This window comes from Struthio camelus, chromosome 4 (assembly GCF_040807025.1).
Source record: "Struthio camelus isolate bStrCam1 chromosome 4, bStrCam1.hap1, whole genome shotgun sequence".
NCBI classification, from domain to species: Eukaryota; Metazoa; Chordata; class Aves; order Struthioniformes; family Struthionidae; genus Struthio; species Struthio camelus.
In genome coordinates this window covers 68168098-68185132 of record NC_090945.1, presented here as the reverse complement: position 1 = coordinate 68185132, position 17035 = coordinate 68168098, and the positions used below count along the sequence as shown (strand labels likewise).

At 38.5% G+C, this 17035-nt stretch overlaps 1 long non-coding RNA gene across 3 annotated transcripts in view; it reads left to right on the top strand.

Annotated features, from left to right (window-relative positions):
- The window catches only part of LOC104143044 (uncharacterized), a 109862-nt gene that overhangs the window by 22751 nt on the left and 70076 nt on the right, over positions 1–17035 (top strand). For all 3 annotated transcript variants that reach the window (XR_693831.2, XR_693830.2, XR_011141085.1), the window contains exons 2-3: positions 11043–11110; positions 12728–12837. This is a non-coding gene — a long non-coding RNA (uncharacterized lncRNA). The remainder of the gene's footprint in view (positions 1–11042; positions 11111–12727; positions 12838–17035) is intronic.

Genomic DNA, 17035 nt, shown 5'->3' with positions numbered 1-17035 from the left:
GTTAGGAAATGCTATGAATAATTTTTTTTTGCTATCCTAGCGGTTTCTGCCTTGGATGGGGTTCTCTCACCTAAACAAAAACATCTGGTTTTCCTCCATATGTTTCTTCTTTATTGTCCAATACGCTACTTTTCTGCTTTTATTCCATGTGGTGGTTTATTTTCAATTCAGCTCATAAATGTAGCTGACGACTGTTAAGGTGAAAAACAAGGTAAAAACGCGTAGTTGTTTGAAGTGAGTCTGAGAGTATGGAGTAAAATCCTGGACTTTCCTTTTGCAGATAAATATCTTAACAGCAACTGTATAGGGACACCTATTGCTTTGAACCCCGTGCCTCTTGCCTTCTTGGTGTAGGTTACCTTGACCTCAGTGATAGGAGTGTGGGTGTTCCCACTACCTAAGCTGTTTTATAGGTTGACCAGACCTTACGATTTCCCATGAATTCTCCAAAGTCACTGGCAAGTCATACTGCTTGGTAGTAAGAACATTCTCAGGAGATATGTGGATTGAATCTCTCTCAGGGAAGGAGGAGAGTAAAACCAATCTTCCTGCTTCCTGGGCACATGCTCTATTTGCTATGCATTCACTGAAAAGGTCATCTTCTCCTCTGACATTTTAAAATAAGGAGTTAACCTTCCTCAGGCCTTATAAGAATAGGTGTAGATACATATCCTTGTGAAAGGATTCCAGATTCTGCCCTTGCTTGGCTAGATCTGTTTGTACAAACAGCATAGAAATCCAAGTCTTGAATTTCGCTTTGGGATCAGTTATACACAGTTATTGCAGCTTAACTTGTGGCATCCTAAACCATCTTAGCTATAGCCTTTCAATGGCTATAGCAATCATGTTTATATCAACATATCTGTAAAATACAAGGAAGTGCATTTCAGAGGGGTTCAAATTACTGAATGAGTGGCAAAACAGAGAGCCACAACCATGTGTTGATGTATAACCCTCTATGAAATACTTGCAGGTATTCTTTTGTGAATCTGCTGCTTTAAGATAAAGAGAGTAATGACTCAAATGCATCTTACTTAGTATGTGTAACATTAGTCTAATAAAGGCATATTTTTGTCACTGTTACCTTCATGTTCTTTCTTTCCAGCTCATTGCAGCTCATTTCCAGCTCCCTCTCACTTCGGCTCTGATCCTGACGCTGGTTCTGCAAAGACAGCGCTTTCTATGCGCTGGATTTTCAACAGAATTTTCATTAAGAGTAAAATGTTCACTTGTAGAATTTGGGCTTTAGATTGTAGAGTCCTTTTCTCTCTTATCATGCAATAAGTAAATACAATAATAGGACGGTGTCTTGCAGTCTCTTGATGCTACTGCAATGATTATAAACAACACTATGAATTACAGAGCAATACAGTAAAAACACAAAACAAAGCTCAATCGACATGACAGTTGAAATATTAGATGAAAATGCGTTTCTTTCTCCTCTGATGTTTTTTGACCCTAGTTCATTCTTGACATATGTTTTAGATGAACTGTCTGTGGGAAGAATATGGGGAACAAGGTAGGTGTCAGGGTTAGGGTGATGCTCATATACAGGAACACGTTAAATTACTTTTCTGTTTATTTAGATGTTGAAAGAACTGCATTATTGCTAAACAAGAAAGAAATATCTACATCCTAATACCACAACCACATAAAAATGGATGAAGACAACGCTGGCAACACTCACTTTTCTTGGTAGTGGGTGACTTTAGACTTTACATACATCATCTTTTCAGCTCACGAGACAGTTCTGTGCCCCGTCATGTCATGGGCATAGGGACTACAGCAAGGGTCTGTCTTTCCTTTCCTCACCTGCTTGCAACTTGCAGGCTAACTATGCCTGACAACCTGCCCTTACAGAGCAGAAGACAAGCCACAGTAGAAAGCTGCATAAACGTAGGAGAAGCAGCCCTACTTGGAAGGGAGCGTGGAACAGGAGTCAATTGTGCAGCACTCAGGATCTGTACATGAGGTTTAAGGGCTCTATCATTCATTAATCCTCGTTCTTGTTCTACAGCCCTGTTGTGCTGCACTTCTGATAGAGACACACTGAATATGTTTGGGGAAAAAAATGAATCTTCTTGTACTAAAGAAAACTGACATGGAAAAACCTTTCCTATGCTTCTACTGTGGTACCGCTAATGTCTGCTTGGGCTAAGTCCTAGGTACATATTCAGTTATATTTGTGCTCTTCATCTTGCAGAATATACTTTTGTTTCTTAGTATCATGGGAGACACCTACATTATCACATTGGGTACACCTTAATTTCAAGGGAAGTTATTAAAGACTTCTAATTAAATTTTATTGACCGTTAAAATTTTATCATCTTTGGATAGCTAAAATAGAAATAGTTTTTTTACTTAGTTTCATCTGCATCCTTAAAGAAAATTTTAATAGATTATGCAGTTCTGTTTCGCACTATATGCCAAGCATCTTGTCAATATCAGTAACAGATTTCTAGAAAAGGTCAGAAATACCTGTCACTGGCATCTCAGCTGGTAAAAATTAGCTAAAACTCCTCTGAAGACAGTTTTTTACTGCACTGACTAGTGCAGAATCTGATCCAAAAAGCCTTACTTAATTTTACTGCCATGAGATTTAATTATAAAAAATGAATATATTTGTTGAATTCAGTTCACCTGCTGCAGCTATGCAGCTTTAATTTATTTTCTGGATTAATTTCATTTCTTCTTTCTCAAGCAATACTTGGTGCTGAAAGGCAACACCTAAGAAAAATTGATGAAATACTATATGCTAGTGCTTAATTTCCTGTTTCACTTTCTTCTCCCTGTTGTTTTAGGCAGTGGGGAGTCTGTAAACAATAACAACAGCATTAAATATTCAAAGTAATGTGAAAAGTCAGGCAAGTCTGAAATACCTAGTTTTAGCTAGAAGTTAAAGGAACTTGATAGCACAGAAAAACTGGCATCATTTTGGCTAGTATACTTGAAGGTAATATAGCTTTACTGCTAATACAGGCTATAATAAATATTCATGAATGCACGCCACATCTCAGACATCCAGATTTTCTAGATAAAATTTATTTTTACAGCTTTCTTTCAATCAAACTTGAGAAGACAAATAAATAGTTGTCTTTTTTCAGGAGCATCATGATGCTAAACTTTTACAATCCCTCTCAGAAACTGCAAAATATGCATTTAGAGCTACACACTGGATTCAAAGTTATTGTGCTATGACAGAAAGACACAGTGTTGTTCCATATCCTACCTGGAATTCCCAAAGCTCATAGGTAGAAAAGTCTTTTTCAAACTTAAAAAGCCTACAGCATTTGCTGTGCTCCATTTCCGTTGCCCTCCTCCTCCCTTTTAATTGCTTAGGGAGATTAGCACAACTGGCCCAGAATCTATCCTACAGCCTTTCAGAGTGCACTCTGTTCTTAGTCGTGTAGCCAAATTGATTTTACCAATAATGTCTACTTTTACATGTTCTGATCCTATATAGCCTCTAAATTTATGATTCAATTTGACTTTATTTGGCTCCTGTTCTTAAAAGGATCATAAATTTGCCATTAATCTTTGATGTATTCCATCTGCTCTCAAGGTGACTCCTATCGCTTCAGTACTTACTACAGAGCTACCTGCCAAACAATCTTTTTGCTGTGAGGCTATGTGTTTTTCCAGGAACAGTTGTATCAGGGTATTTCATTCTTGTTTCATAAGCTGATTATCAACTGCAGCAGATCATAACATTCAATTCATTTGAAGCGCTATAATTCTACTTTTTGAAAGCACCTGAAACTTCTTTTTTTTCTCTCAGACTGATTTGGTCCAGTATCCAACAATACTACCACTGTAGAAGCTATAAGTATTCTCAAGTGTAAGAGCTGAACTTTTGCTTCCAGTTAGGGTGAGGTAAGAATGTATATGCAGTACAGCACATTTGAATTCAAAGACAATGCTTCTGGCACGGCTGGATCACAGATTTTTGGAGCTGAGAGATTATTCTGGGAAACATCGCTATGAATTTGTTCTGTTCTTATACTCTTTCTTAGACAGTATTGTATTGGTCAGGGTCAAAGATAGGATGCTAGACTACATTTACTGTTGATCTAAGCTGGCATAGACATTTGCCTGTTTTTTGTTAGCTACCCCACAGAAACTGCATATGTGTACACTCTTATCCTGTGGCACATACAAAGTGGCTTCATCCACGATGAGAGAAGACTAATTATACAAGGTGATGGTCTCACTAGCACCCTGGCATGTACTAATGAGAAGTGTAGTTTGCAGCTTGTAGCTATGACGAGTCTTTCGTAGTAAAGTACGTAGGTTAAATATTAGAGAAAGAAGACTTCAGAGAGAAGCAGAGAGACAGCATCAGACTGCTAATACTTAATTTCTCTCAATAAACAGCATAATTAGAGAACATACAATGCTTTAAAACTACCTCATTCTGGAGGACAATATACAGGGCTGATAGTCCAAGCCACATATTAACAGTTCCCGATCAGCCACTGATCTGAACTCACTCTTCAATGCATCTTGTTTCAGCCAATGCATTATGTTCCCAGGCCCTGAGTTACTTTGCTTAGGCTTTTCAATTGATGTTATTTGTTTCTGTGGATTCCTTTATGATCTTTTCTGGTTAGACTCTTGGAGACTCAGAGTCCACAATTCTTGAAAGTCTGTTTTGATGCAAACCTTTTTCATGAAGAAAAAAGCCCATAAATTCCTTTTCCATAAAATTGAGCAATATCAGCTACAGTTTTATTTCAGCATGTAGCTTTACCAAGTTCAGATTTAGATGAGGTCCTTGACACTGTCCACTCAATTTGACAACAAACCTGAACCATAACCCTCTTAAATAGATATTTTCAGCTCAAATTTGGTTAAAAATTCAGAATGTGGCTTCAAACCCATATGTACTATGTCTTATTCTACCATAGTGAGGCTGCACAATTTAAGGAATAAAGCCAGATTACTGATTTTTTAAAAATCTTAACTATAACCTTAAACATAACCTTTGTGTGAGGAAAAATTACTCAGGAGAGCTAAAAAACTCTGTAATGCTGACAGCACCTGTAATTTCAGCTCTGAGTGTTGCAAACTAGCCTAATCCTAAATTTACATTTCCCACATATGAAAGACACTAAATATTGCTTGAAAAGTGGAGAGAAGCAGTGCGAATAAAATGGCAGCAGTTTAGGACTTATGTCTATAGTGCTGCCTCTGCAGGTATGGTAACATGAAGCCTTAACCCAAGGTGTAGCCTGGTACATAGAGTAGGTAACCAACAGCGTTCCCAGACGAGGAAAAACGTTCACACGGAACGATAACAGTACCCTACTTCGTTCTTTGGGGCTGTCGGAGTTCAAGAATTGCAACAACTTTGCCAGACCTTCTTGCTGTAGCTGTAACCCAGACCCGAACCTTAGCGCTAGCATTCCCTCAGGCAAGGAACGCAGTACCAAAAATGGAGGAAAAACCATTGACACTGAGTGAGAACACTTTCTGGTTTGCCTATAGGGAACCAGCTGAAATCAGCAGTTGAAGAGATTCTCTGGACTTTTCACACCAAAACCTTTATTCTTCCATAGGCGCTTTTGTAGTTTTCCGTATGAGGAAGGTATTAGGGGCTGTCTGAAAACTAAAGATAAAGTGCTTATATCAGTTGTCAGGTCTGATAGGACTGGGTTCCAGAATCCAGCCTAAACCGAGCCCTACAGCTACTGTGACAGGTAAGCAAGGACACCTTGAAAATTCAGAGGAAGCCTCTCATAGCAAAGTCATCACCGTGTATCTAACTGAATTTAGTTGAACAGATCCTGTTAGCCCAGCTCTGGAACCTTTTTTGTGGAAATTTTTGATATCAAGCTTAATCTGAACTCTAGCTTTCCAGATAGGCAAGGTTCTTGGGAATTCCATGTAATGAGAGAAAAAATTGTTCGTATAAGCCAATTTTAGTCCACAATTTACCTCTTTAAGCTTGGCAAAGTTTTGTAATAGAATTGCTACATACGTCACCTTCTCTGAAAAAAGAGTCCCTAACTGGACTTACCTATAGGAAAAGTACTCTGAACACCTTGAAAATTGGCAGTAAAGTTTTCATATAGTCCTCTAGCAGCCTTCCACTTACACATCTTGCCTAGCTAAGGTCCTATCAAGACCATAGTCCCCAGTCTCCAGAACTTAAACCCCGCTGTAAGCCTAAATAATAGCTTCCTGAGGGGTAGGAATCCCAGGACTACTAGAAAATTAAGGGGAAGCCAGACACAGCTGCAGGTAGCATTTCCCAAATTTGCTCTGCCAGCCTATCTGAAAGAATTAGCTTCCCTTCAGTGGTTTCATTAGCTCTTCAGAACGTGTTCTCTCAAGCCTTAACTCTGGCCACAACCCTAGTCTTCAAACAGACAAAGTTACTCTCCACCCTCTGAAAATTCAGAGAGGCTGTTCACAAGACCTAGTAATAGCCCTTCGTTTAACTCGCTAGGCCTGGATGTGGCTTTGCAGACCCTGCTTTCTGAAACCCTTGCTTCCGCTTCAGCAAGAGACCCAACGTTTCGCAGGAGGTGGGGAAGCAGTCTCCAGTAAACTGCTGCTTGTTCCTGTGGCTGTGGCTGTCCAACAGCTGAGGTGGTTCTGCAGTCTGTACTGTGTGTACTGTAAACCTGGACTTTTATACAAGCCTACTAATCAGGAATGGCTAAAAATGTCATGAAAACTGAATACACCGTGACTAATAGCAGCCATGGGATTGGCTGTATTCCTGACTGGCTTAGCAATTAAATGGGATCCAAAGGCTTGACTGTCAGCATCACTGACCCTGCATGCATACACTCCCCACAAGGTTATGATGGGCAGACCCATTTACAGCAGGATTTTGGCTGGACTCAGGGACGCCGAAGGCTCCTACCAGTCCTAGTCGACTCCTCCGCAATTTTCGTGTCAGGTCCCAAGCGCGTGAACAGGCTCTGCAGTCTCTTCCCTGCTGGGGCTCAGCTGCTGTGTTCGAGGTCAGGTTAGGAATCTAGACCTAGTGTCATGGGTCTGTGCTCAGGCTGGTATGCCAGGCCCTTCAAGCAGGATTTTTCGCTTGCACATAGTGGGATCTAAGGCAGGCATGTAGGGCTTCCTGAGGCTCCAGGGACAAAACTGATTTGCACCAGCAAGCTTATTCACTCAGTCTTTTTCTTCAAAACCTGCTGCACTTGTCTTAGTAGTTATAACATTAGATAGAGAGCCAAGTGATAAGAAGGAACTTCAAAATAACACCTTAAAGCTAAGCCAGGCAAGATTTCCACTGAACACAACATGCTGCCCTTCCACTGCACTGCGCTGCGCTCGCCCCCACGGCGCAGGCAGCCGAGCCATCTTGTCTGGAGGCTGCAGAGGCTGATGTTAGATTCAGCCTCCTAACGCGATCAAGGGAAATCATCCTTTTGTTCCCGGCTAAGGATATTTCAGCGAGAAGAGTGCAGTCCAAGCAAAGTAACGCAGATAGGCGTGCGGTGCTGCGGAGCGGCGCAGGCGGCTGCTCCCCAATGGAGGCGCAGACAGGGGCCGAGGGGGTGACACCTCCCCGCAGGGCCAGGCCATGTCGCCAGGGCCTGTCCCGCCGCCCCGGAGAGTCGATCTGTGGGAGGGGGTCGGCGGGGCCATGGTGGGGCTGGAGCCAGCACCGCTGCGGTGTGGCGGAGCAGGGGCTGAGGGCCCCGGCGGGGGACTGAAATGGCAGCCGGGGCCTGGGGCTGGGGCTGAGCAGGGCAGTGGGCCCCAGGGCGGCCATGCGGGTGCCCTCGGGGCCTGGACACACAGCTACTTAACCAGCAAATGAGGATGAAGAGGTTCGTTACCTTCATCCTGGTATTTGGCAGCAGGTAGCAGGGAGCTCATAAATATCACCCAGATCCTTGTTTTAGAATTTCAGAATTCCTATTTCTGATCATAATGATCTTATCTTTGTTCAGCAGCCTTTATTCAGTGAATACCTGGAAGTCATTTGCAAACTTAGAAGAAGTGACTGATAATAAGTCTTTCCTTTCCTCCTCCCCCACCCTCTGTAACCCATCTACATTCAGCCATCTCTAAAGTAAATTGCCTCAACTGGTCAAGTGTCTAATGCAAAGCCTGTTTTATTTAGGGGATAGACTCCCAAAGGTGCTACTGTACTTGGGCTCTGTCCATAAAGCAAACATAGTTAATTCAAGCTATAGCTTGTTTCTGACCTGAAAGGTAAGCTTAAATGAAATATCACACAATCCTTGGTGGCTATAAGTATTCAGAGCCTTTGTTTTAATTCTCTTGCAAAGCGCAATACCTCCAGTAGAGATGCCTTCTGCGCTTTTAATTGGGCAAAGCAGACTGAAGGACAGTAATGACAGTGTTTGGTTACGTCTAAATCCAGTGCTAGCTGGATGTCCCACAGGTTTCTCATCCACACCTCAACACAGTCTCACCTTATTTAACTATGTAATACCTTACCTTGAGGATACGTACCTTTACATATATGAAAAGACTAACTCTGCAGAAATCCTCCTGAAAAAGTGTATGCAATGTACGTTTTGGTTGAGTTAAAATACATAAATTAAGACAGATGAGGATCACTTGCTGATTAAAACGTATGACTCTTTCTGAGTAAAAATAAGATAATTGTAAACACGTTCGCCTATTTTCTTTTTATAGTTAATGTCTGTGCTATACCCACAGATATTATACAAGTTGTTTCCTTAGCAACCATCAGATTCTGAAGGAAAACATAAATTCAATATTTCTAAGTAACAGTAACACCGAAAGCCAATTAATTCTGGAATGTTAATTCCATTCTATCCTGAAATTATTAGCAACCATTCCAAACTGAATTAGAGTACACATTATTACCCTTTAGAGGGTAAATCTCTCCAAATTAGTTTAGTAAATTTCCCAAATTAGTTTGGAAAATTAAATGAAAATCATTTACATATAAGTGGAAAGTTGTTTAGTACCAGCTTTAATCTACCCATTCCAGCATTTTAAATTCCAGTTAATATTTTAAACAGGATTAAAACCTCTTGATGGTAACCAAACCATCAGTGCACTGCTAAAACAGCAGTGGGGAAATTACTGTGGGGAAATCACAGAACAGCTTACAACCTCAGCTTGCCTTTGCTGGCTCCACAAATTTCTGTAATTTCATTACAAATATTCAAAATAACACTGGTGACTGCCATGTATGTGAAGATAAACTTTAAAAAAAGAGAACTGAAGGTACTTCGTAATGAGATTTTCCTAAGCGCATACAAACAGCGGAAACAGTAACTGCTGCAAACGTTCTCAGTCCACCTTAAAGCACTCCTGACTTTGAAACCAAGAATAACAAATAGCATGAACTCTTAAACTATTGAGGAGTTTAAGCAATCTTGTACTTTAAACATTTATTCAATTTCACATTGGGTAAAGGAAGTTAAAGAGATTTTGTTTACCTGCTCTGAAAAATGCAGCCATTGATATTCATTTTTCAGCTTTTTCACTGCCTAATTTAGAAATAAAAAACCTGGCTCTGCTAGTAGTCTGCTCAGGAGACTAATCATCAACATTAAGAAAGATTTTGCTGATTTTTCCATCCAGAACCCTCATTTACCCAGTTTCTTTTGTAAGACTCTATAACTGCTCCAACAGATTTTTCTCCACCCCTTTCATTGGAATCAACTCGTTATACCTCACTCTGCAATTTTCAGAGAGGAGACATCAGCCCTTAGCATGGACTATAATCATGATTTCATCTGCAGAAACATAAATCTCTTTCAAAAGTGCTCAGCTGGTTGTTAGTTGTACCTGTGTTTTTATTTGGCCAGCTAAGGTAGGGAAACATATATACTCAATGCATATATTTACTCTGTATACTTAGAAATTAATACAAGAAATTTTCAAGAGATTTTAGCTCTGATTAGCTTAAATAGAAATTAACATTTTTCTTTTCCATGAGGGGAGGAGCCTGCCAGGTTGGCAGTACAGAATCTCATACCTTCCTATATATTCAACAAATTTGACAAGACATTAGTATAGCATTTAATTAACCAAAAATAAAAAATCTATATTCCCTAGAAACAAATGCAAACAAAAATTTTTAGTATGTCTCCCACCCCACGAGAGCTCTCATGCAGGGCTTGATATGAGATCATTTCCATTCCGTAGTAATATTTACATCAGTCTCTCTAGAATTCCAGTGCGTGTCTTTTGATTTGAAATCTCAGATGCAAAACATGGAGATTTCAGTTTCTAGGGCCAAAAGTCTTCAATCTTAAGGATTCTGATTTGTTCAACCTGAAACTCCCCCTCCCTTTTTCTTTTCCTTAATCCTAAGCACCAAAACATAGTCTAAACCTGGGCATTTCCCGTGAGAGTTTGCTTTTTAGTTCATAAGAATAAAATATTTAGTTATGGCCTATATAGCAGCTAGACCTTGATGCTATCAGTTAAAACACGGCAGCGTGTTTTAGGATCTGGCTTTTTTCTGTCAGTAGTAATACAAACTTGCATAATCTTGATGAAAGCTGAAAAATTCTGATTCTCCACTCTTTCTCATCTGTGTGTGGAGCTGAGGGAATGACTGTGAAACCTTTTGCAGCCACCCGACTCAATTTTGATGAATCTAAAACTGCAGATAAGGCCATACTTCCTGCAACAGCATAAGGTACTTCAGGAAACTCATACTGGCCTAAGATGAAATAAAAGGATCAGTATCCCAGGGATGTTTTGTCCAGTAAAAACCCTTCCTACCTTTTACATTGTTTGGAATATGACCCATACATTTAGCCTTCATCAGAATATTCATTTGTGTAAGAAGTAAGAATTCATATGTCTGCAGAAGAAGAATTCTGCAGTGACTTTCCATGGATATTCTAAGACCAGTTTGCACTGCTAGTAATCCAGCCATGAGATTGTACTTCACATCTGCAAGTAAAGGCCAATGGCTTAGGTAGATAATGTTATTTGCATAAGCTCAGTTGTTGGAAAACTTCCATTCATTCCCTCCCTAGCAGATGATATTGTAGCTACGGGAATAGTAGAAGCACCAAAACTTAAGTAAGATGTAATTTTTGCAGGTGCAGCAGTGAGCAGTCTCTTTTGATGTACATTCTGAAGAGCTTACACAACAGGACAGGGATTTTTAGTAAGTATAATTACCAGTTCTTTCAAAAATAACAGAAAACTTCATTCTGACAGTCACAAAGCATAGAGTAGGTAAAACATAATTTAAATTAGTACAAAAACCTCATGATTTCTAGCCTCATAACAAAAAGAAGATACTGGAAAAAAGACAGAACTAGGTCATTCTTTACAATGGCGCAGCAAAATACGACAATGATGTGGTGTATGCTAACCAGTTTAGAATCAGGCAGAAAAGGTTAGTGGCTGTTTATACTGCACCTAGTTATATATATTGTTTAATTTATGTGCAGTGCACGAAAAATAGTGATATTTCTGGCATTAATAAAGGGCTATAGCAGTTTGAAATGTTTTCTCTAAAATAATGAATTGAACTGTTCACAGTCGTAAGCAAGGTATTTCAGTAGTTCCATACATTTTCCCCGGGATGCCAGGCCTCTATGAAAGAACTAATGCAGCAGCTGTAATTAATTTTCCCTTTTTCAAAACCAAAAGAAAAAGTACTTAATCAGTGGATGCCAGAATACAGACCCTCAAAGAGCTTTGAAATGATACAGATACTTTGAAATTACGTAGGAGCAGGCCAAAACCTTTCTCTGAGAATCAAATTGTAAGTCAAAGGAGTTATATGAGCACTGAAATGAATCTGATCCAGTTATTAATTGTTGTTCCCACACGTTTGCAAAGAGGTATCAAATATCAAGTCAAATCTCTGTTCATTCTTTGACTTGAAAAAAGTGTATCTGGAATCTTTCTTTTCTTGTGCCTTCTCTTTGCTGACTACAGTTTGTCAGAAAACAGAAAGTTCTATTCTACAAAAAATCATTTTAGTTGGCACATTTTATTTGGAAAAAATCAACTCTTTGCCTATTTGTTTATCTAAGAAATGTTAAAATTTTCATTTTTGTCATAAAATCTTGCAGTTTTCCAGGGAACAATACCTTTTTTCCACATAAAGTTCCTTTTTTTAAAAAAAATCATATATTACAATTTTGTTAAAAGAGAAAAAAAGTGAAAGAGTAAGCCGTGGCTCTATTACTGTGCAGTGGCGATGTCACAGTTTTAAGACCTACTGGAAAATCAAAATGCTCTGCTAATTGGCTTTATACTTTCTGTACTGGGTTGTAATAGTTAAAACATTCACGCTTTGTAGAACTTGTTGCATTGCAAGCTGTGCTATACCAATGCAATTTGTCCCATAGGACAAATGCCATTTTTAATTGTTGTGAGATCCAGCAGTAAGTATCTTATAGAACCAGCTAATACCTAACAATGAGAAAACATACCTCTGTGACTTGAAAGTTACCTAATTACAGGAAACAGCGTAGTGAGGTTAGAAAGGATACACTGGAACAAAGCGGATATAATCAGAAGAATTGTGAAGAGGTACTTTTCAATTACAGCAAGAATATGTCCATTCACACCCACAAAAGCCAAATCTGCTGGTACATTGTTCAGAAAGGGACAAGGGATTCATCTTTTCTTATAAGTAAAAAACAGAAGTAGCAGTTGCAATTAACAGGATGAGAAAAAACAATGTTGCATATTACATATAATCCAGGCACAGAAAATTCAGCATTGTATATCAACCAAACCTTTATATTTTTGTGATTCTTAACAGGCACACTTCAGTTCTTTCCTGAAACAGCAGTGCTAATGAGACTTGTCTTCCCATGGATTATGTCTCATGTTTCATTGCAGAGCTCACCTGAATCCTTTTCCATAGACCAGGTATGTATAATAATATTCTCCCATGTAGCTTTTCCCTCACTCAAGGCCATTTATTATTATTATCCTATTTTACCGAGCAGGCAACTCTTTTTCATGAAATATTTAGGAACATTTTAAGAACGTTATTATCTGCCATATTTGGTTGAAATTAGAGAAGGGGTAGATAGAGAACTAATGTGTAAGCCTTACTTTTTTGAATATTAGTAGAAGTGTTTATCAGTCATTCACAGATATAGCAACTGGTTTTGAACAACTCATAAGCACCCAGAACTCTCAGAAGCACTCTTCATGATCACTGGTGAAAATCTCAGCTTCCAGATCTCCCGAAATGAAGGAAAAGACGAAACTTTGTAAAAAGCCTTAAAAAAAAGTCATTAACAGTCAACTCGGAGGATTACTGATGATTCAAAGTAGTGGATGTGCTCAATTTTCTCAGGTCCAGTTTTATCAGAAGAATAAAATGTAAGTGTTAGTGTAAGAAACCATTTACACTTTCATAGGTTTTGTATATTTTGTTTATTTTTTTTATTTGATTTTTAATTTCGAAGGAACAGGAAACAAAGAGATAAATTATCAATTTTTTTAATTATTTGGATAAAATGCTAAGCAAATTACTTAATTTTTCTCCAGATGTGGAAATGTAGGAATGAGATGAAATATCAGGTAAAAACAATACAAACAGTACAAGAGTAAAAAGAATTAGGGACCTTCAGCAAGCAAATGGAAAGGATCAGTGAAATGCTGCTGTTATGCTGCATTCATATCCCACTCATTCACTGAAGAAAGAACAGCATTATGTTTATCAATCTCAGTTAATATTCCTGGGTTATAAATAAAAGCAAGCAGACATAGCAGTAGAAAATGTAAATTTCGCAGTCCACAGAAGGTCCTGTCTCCAAGTCAAAAGCTGTCCTTCATGGTCATGAGATCTTTATTTTCTGAGTTACTAAAATGACAAATGTAGGTCAGAAGAAGCTTAGAGTATGTGTATGAATGAGAATTGGAATTAGCTGTGCTTTTCAATACCTGCAACTGCAGATACAGTAACTGAGTCTCTCAGGTTGCTACTCCCATGCTGAGCATAACAGACCAACAGATTCTGTGTCTCCTTGTACATAATATTTAACAGCCGAAAGCCGTACCAACATTCACACCAATTTGCTAACACTGTATTTTGTCTAATGAATGATATTTCATTCTATTTTTGTTTCTTTCTTTTCCCCTTATTTTGACATATCAGAGAAATGGCTTTAGAAGCAGAAATTCTTTTGCTTTAGTATAGGCATAGCCTGAGAGAGGCCGGTTTGTGGAAACGTAACATCTCCTGTTTCTGCATTTCGATCAGGCATAAGTGGGCCCCATTAGGCTGCCATGTTAAAATTACCTCCTGCAGTGCAGGGCAGGAGTTAGTAATTTGCCTTAAGATGACTCGTTCTCTTAGTAGAAATGAAAAACAAACAGAAATATACAATGATGAGTAAATGAGAAAGATCTCTTTTTTTTTTCTTTTTTTTAATTTGTTTACTTGCCAGAATACATAAGGCCAAACAAGAATGCTATTCACCTTACGAACTGTTAATTCAGTGCTGTTTTCTTGCAATACTTTGATAGTCTAGTACCACTTTGGAAAATATTCTTTTATCATGATGCTTCATTTTTAAAGGACAAGTATTAGAAAAATAAGAGTGCTTAAGCAGACAAACGGAGACAAATATTTGTGAGAGGATACAAAAAGTAAAAAAAAACTGCCTCAAAGTTTACTGTAAGTTTAGGTAAGGTATAAAAAAAACTTTTAATATGTCTCAAGAACAAGCAGTTTTGGCAGTAGGATGTGGGAACCAGAAGTACCAATTAAGGAAGTATGAGTGACTCAGGTAAACATAGCAAAGCAGTGTTTGGATTGCAAGTCATGCCTGGAACACAAGGATCAAAAGTAATATATTGTTCAGAAAAATAGAAAAATGAATTTAAAGATGGTGTTTGTAAAGAAAATGGGATAACAAACCAGCACAGATTTATGGAAAAGACCATGTCAAGCTGCTTCTAGGGTTCTTAAATATAATAAATATAAAATGTATGTATGAAAATGAGCTAAACCCAATCTATATAGACTTCAGTAAACACTGATGATTGTGTTTCATTGCAAGTTACTGAGATGAATAATAGAGATGTTGGTACAAAAGCAGTGGGTAATGAACTGGCTGTAAAGGCAATTACAGGAGGCTATGCCAAAAAGCTTGTACTAACACAGTGATGCAAGGTATCGTTAAGTCATTGTCTGAAATAGTGTATATCACTACTCACCTTTATACAAGAAAGATGAATAGTATGAAGACTGTCTTTATGGTTGATATCTACACCATAGGGGGATAAAGATAAGAAGGAAGGAGTTGTAGTTGATACAAACGAAAAAGGTGGCACAGGTACACATGAGTATGAACTGCCCATTAGGAAATGAGGGTGAAATTAGAAGACATTGAAATTGTGGAATTTGCTGAAACTGCACTTGCCTTTTAATAGGCAAAAATATAAGCTGTTAAAGATGAACAGAATTATAGACTGCAGTTGAATGTGACAGAAAGTGGATGTGCAGAGGTAATTCCTTTTCCTATTTCCTGTGATCTTACGTACTTCTTGTAAGCAACTCCAGCGTAATGATGCCCATACATAAAAGCAGTAATAAATATCACTACTCCATACACTCTTTCAAAATTGATGCAGTTTATTAGTTTATATTTATAAATATTTATCATATGTGTAGCATGACTGGCTTGACAGGAACAGAACAGGTGGAACATATCTAGTTGTAAATATAGATAGTGAGATACTGAAATGATTAAGTTCAACAGCACATTGCCATTGAATTCAGACTGAAGTGAGGAAAAGGATCAGACTTTAAAGCACGGCAACAGTAGAAGAACTGTATATGTTTTTATAGTCGTTCTGAACTATTTTAAAAGCACTCTCAAAGTGCAGCAGAGCAAAACAGTATTATAATGCTGTCAAAGGTCTGGAGTTCCACTGGCTGTTGGCCAGATGCCATGGTGCTAACTGAGCTACACTAAGTACCTTCTTCTCAGCCTAATTCAAAATTTTTCCTATCCATAAGCTCTCCCATGTCTAATTTCTTGCCAAGGTTTTCTGAGAGGAATCAATACTGTCTTTTCATATGGATGGAACACAACTTATATAATTACTCAAGCTAGAAGACAACTAGCTGTGATGTCTGTGTCAGGGTATCCTGTATAAGGTTTAATTACTCTGCTAAATCACACTATAAATGCCCACTATTCAGCACGGATCAACTTTCTTTTAAGTATTTTTATGCAAAATGACGCAATTGTTTTGTAAAAAAATATTATAAACAAGTTTACTGACTCTATGATTCAAGTGTTCCCATCAGCTCTGTGTTCCAATTCCATAGGTAAATATTGTCTATGAAAAGCTACTTCTTAATTATGATATAGGAAACAGAGGGCTCACGCTAGATGTCTTTGCAGGAGATATAAAGTAATGTTTCACTATGGACACTCTTGCCTATCCTTATTCAAACAGGCCTTTCAAATATCTGTGGTGGTCCACACATGACACAATTTATCATTTTCTTCATTTTATTATTAGATGACTTGACAGTGTTATCTAAGTTCATAAGTACTGAAGTTGTAGGCCTCAACTGCACAGAGACCATAAGTTCCCCATCCCTGCACTCAGCGGTCTCCCCAGTTACTTACCAAAGACTTCCAGAGGCATGTGCGTAACAGGTAGGATAGATTACAACTTTCCCGTTTTATGGCCACAGATGCTTAAACATAAGGGATGTTGAGTAGCCTGGGGAATGCCTTCTCCTTGAGGCAAGGGGAAAATCATAGATGTGGTTGCTTAAATCACAGTGTTCCCTAGCAGTTTCTTCCAGAGTGTGCAAGCCTGCTGTCGCTCAGACCTGCCTGAGCTGTGTATGTGTGTGTATGTATGCATGCATTTCTTCACACCCAGAGCACGTGTTGTCATCCTACAGTATCAAAAAATTTGGAAGTAAGGCTTATGAAGGTACCCTTCTGATAAACAGCCACAGATATGAAGCAAACCATTAGATTCGTTGTGCCTCTGTGTGATACAGGAGGCATCTGTCTGGCCTTGAAATCTGTGATTTGTGGCTACGTTGTAGAAGGTCAGCAAAAGTGTTTGTACATTTACTTTA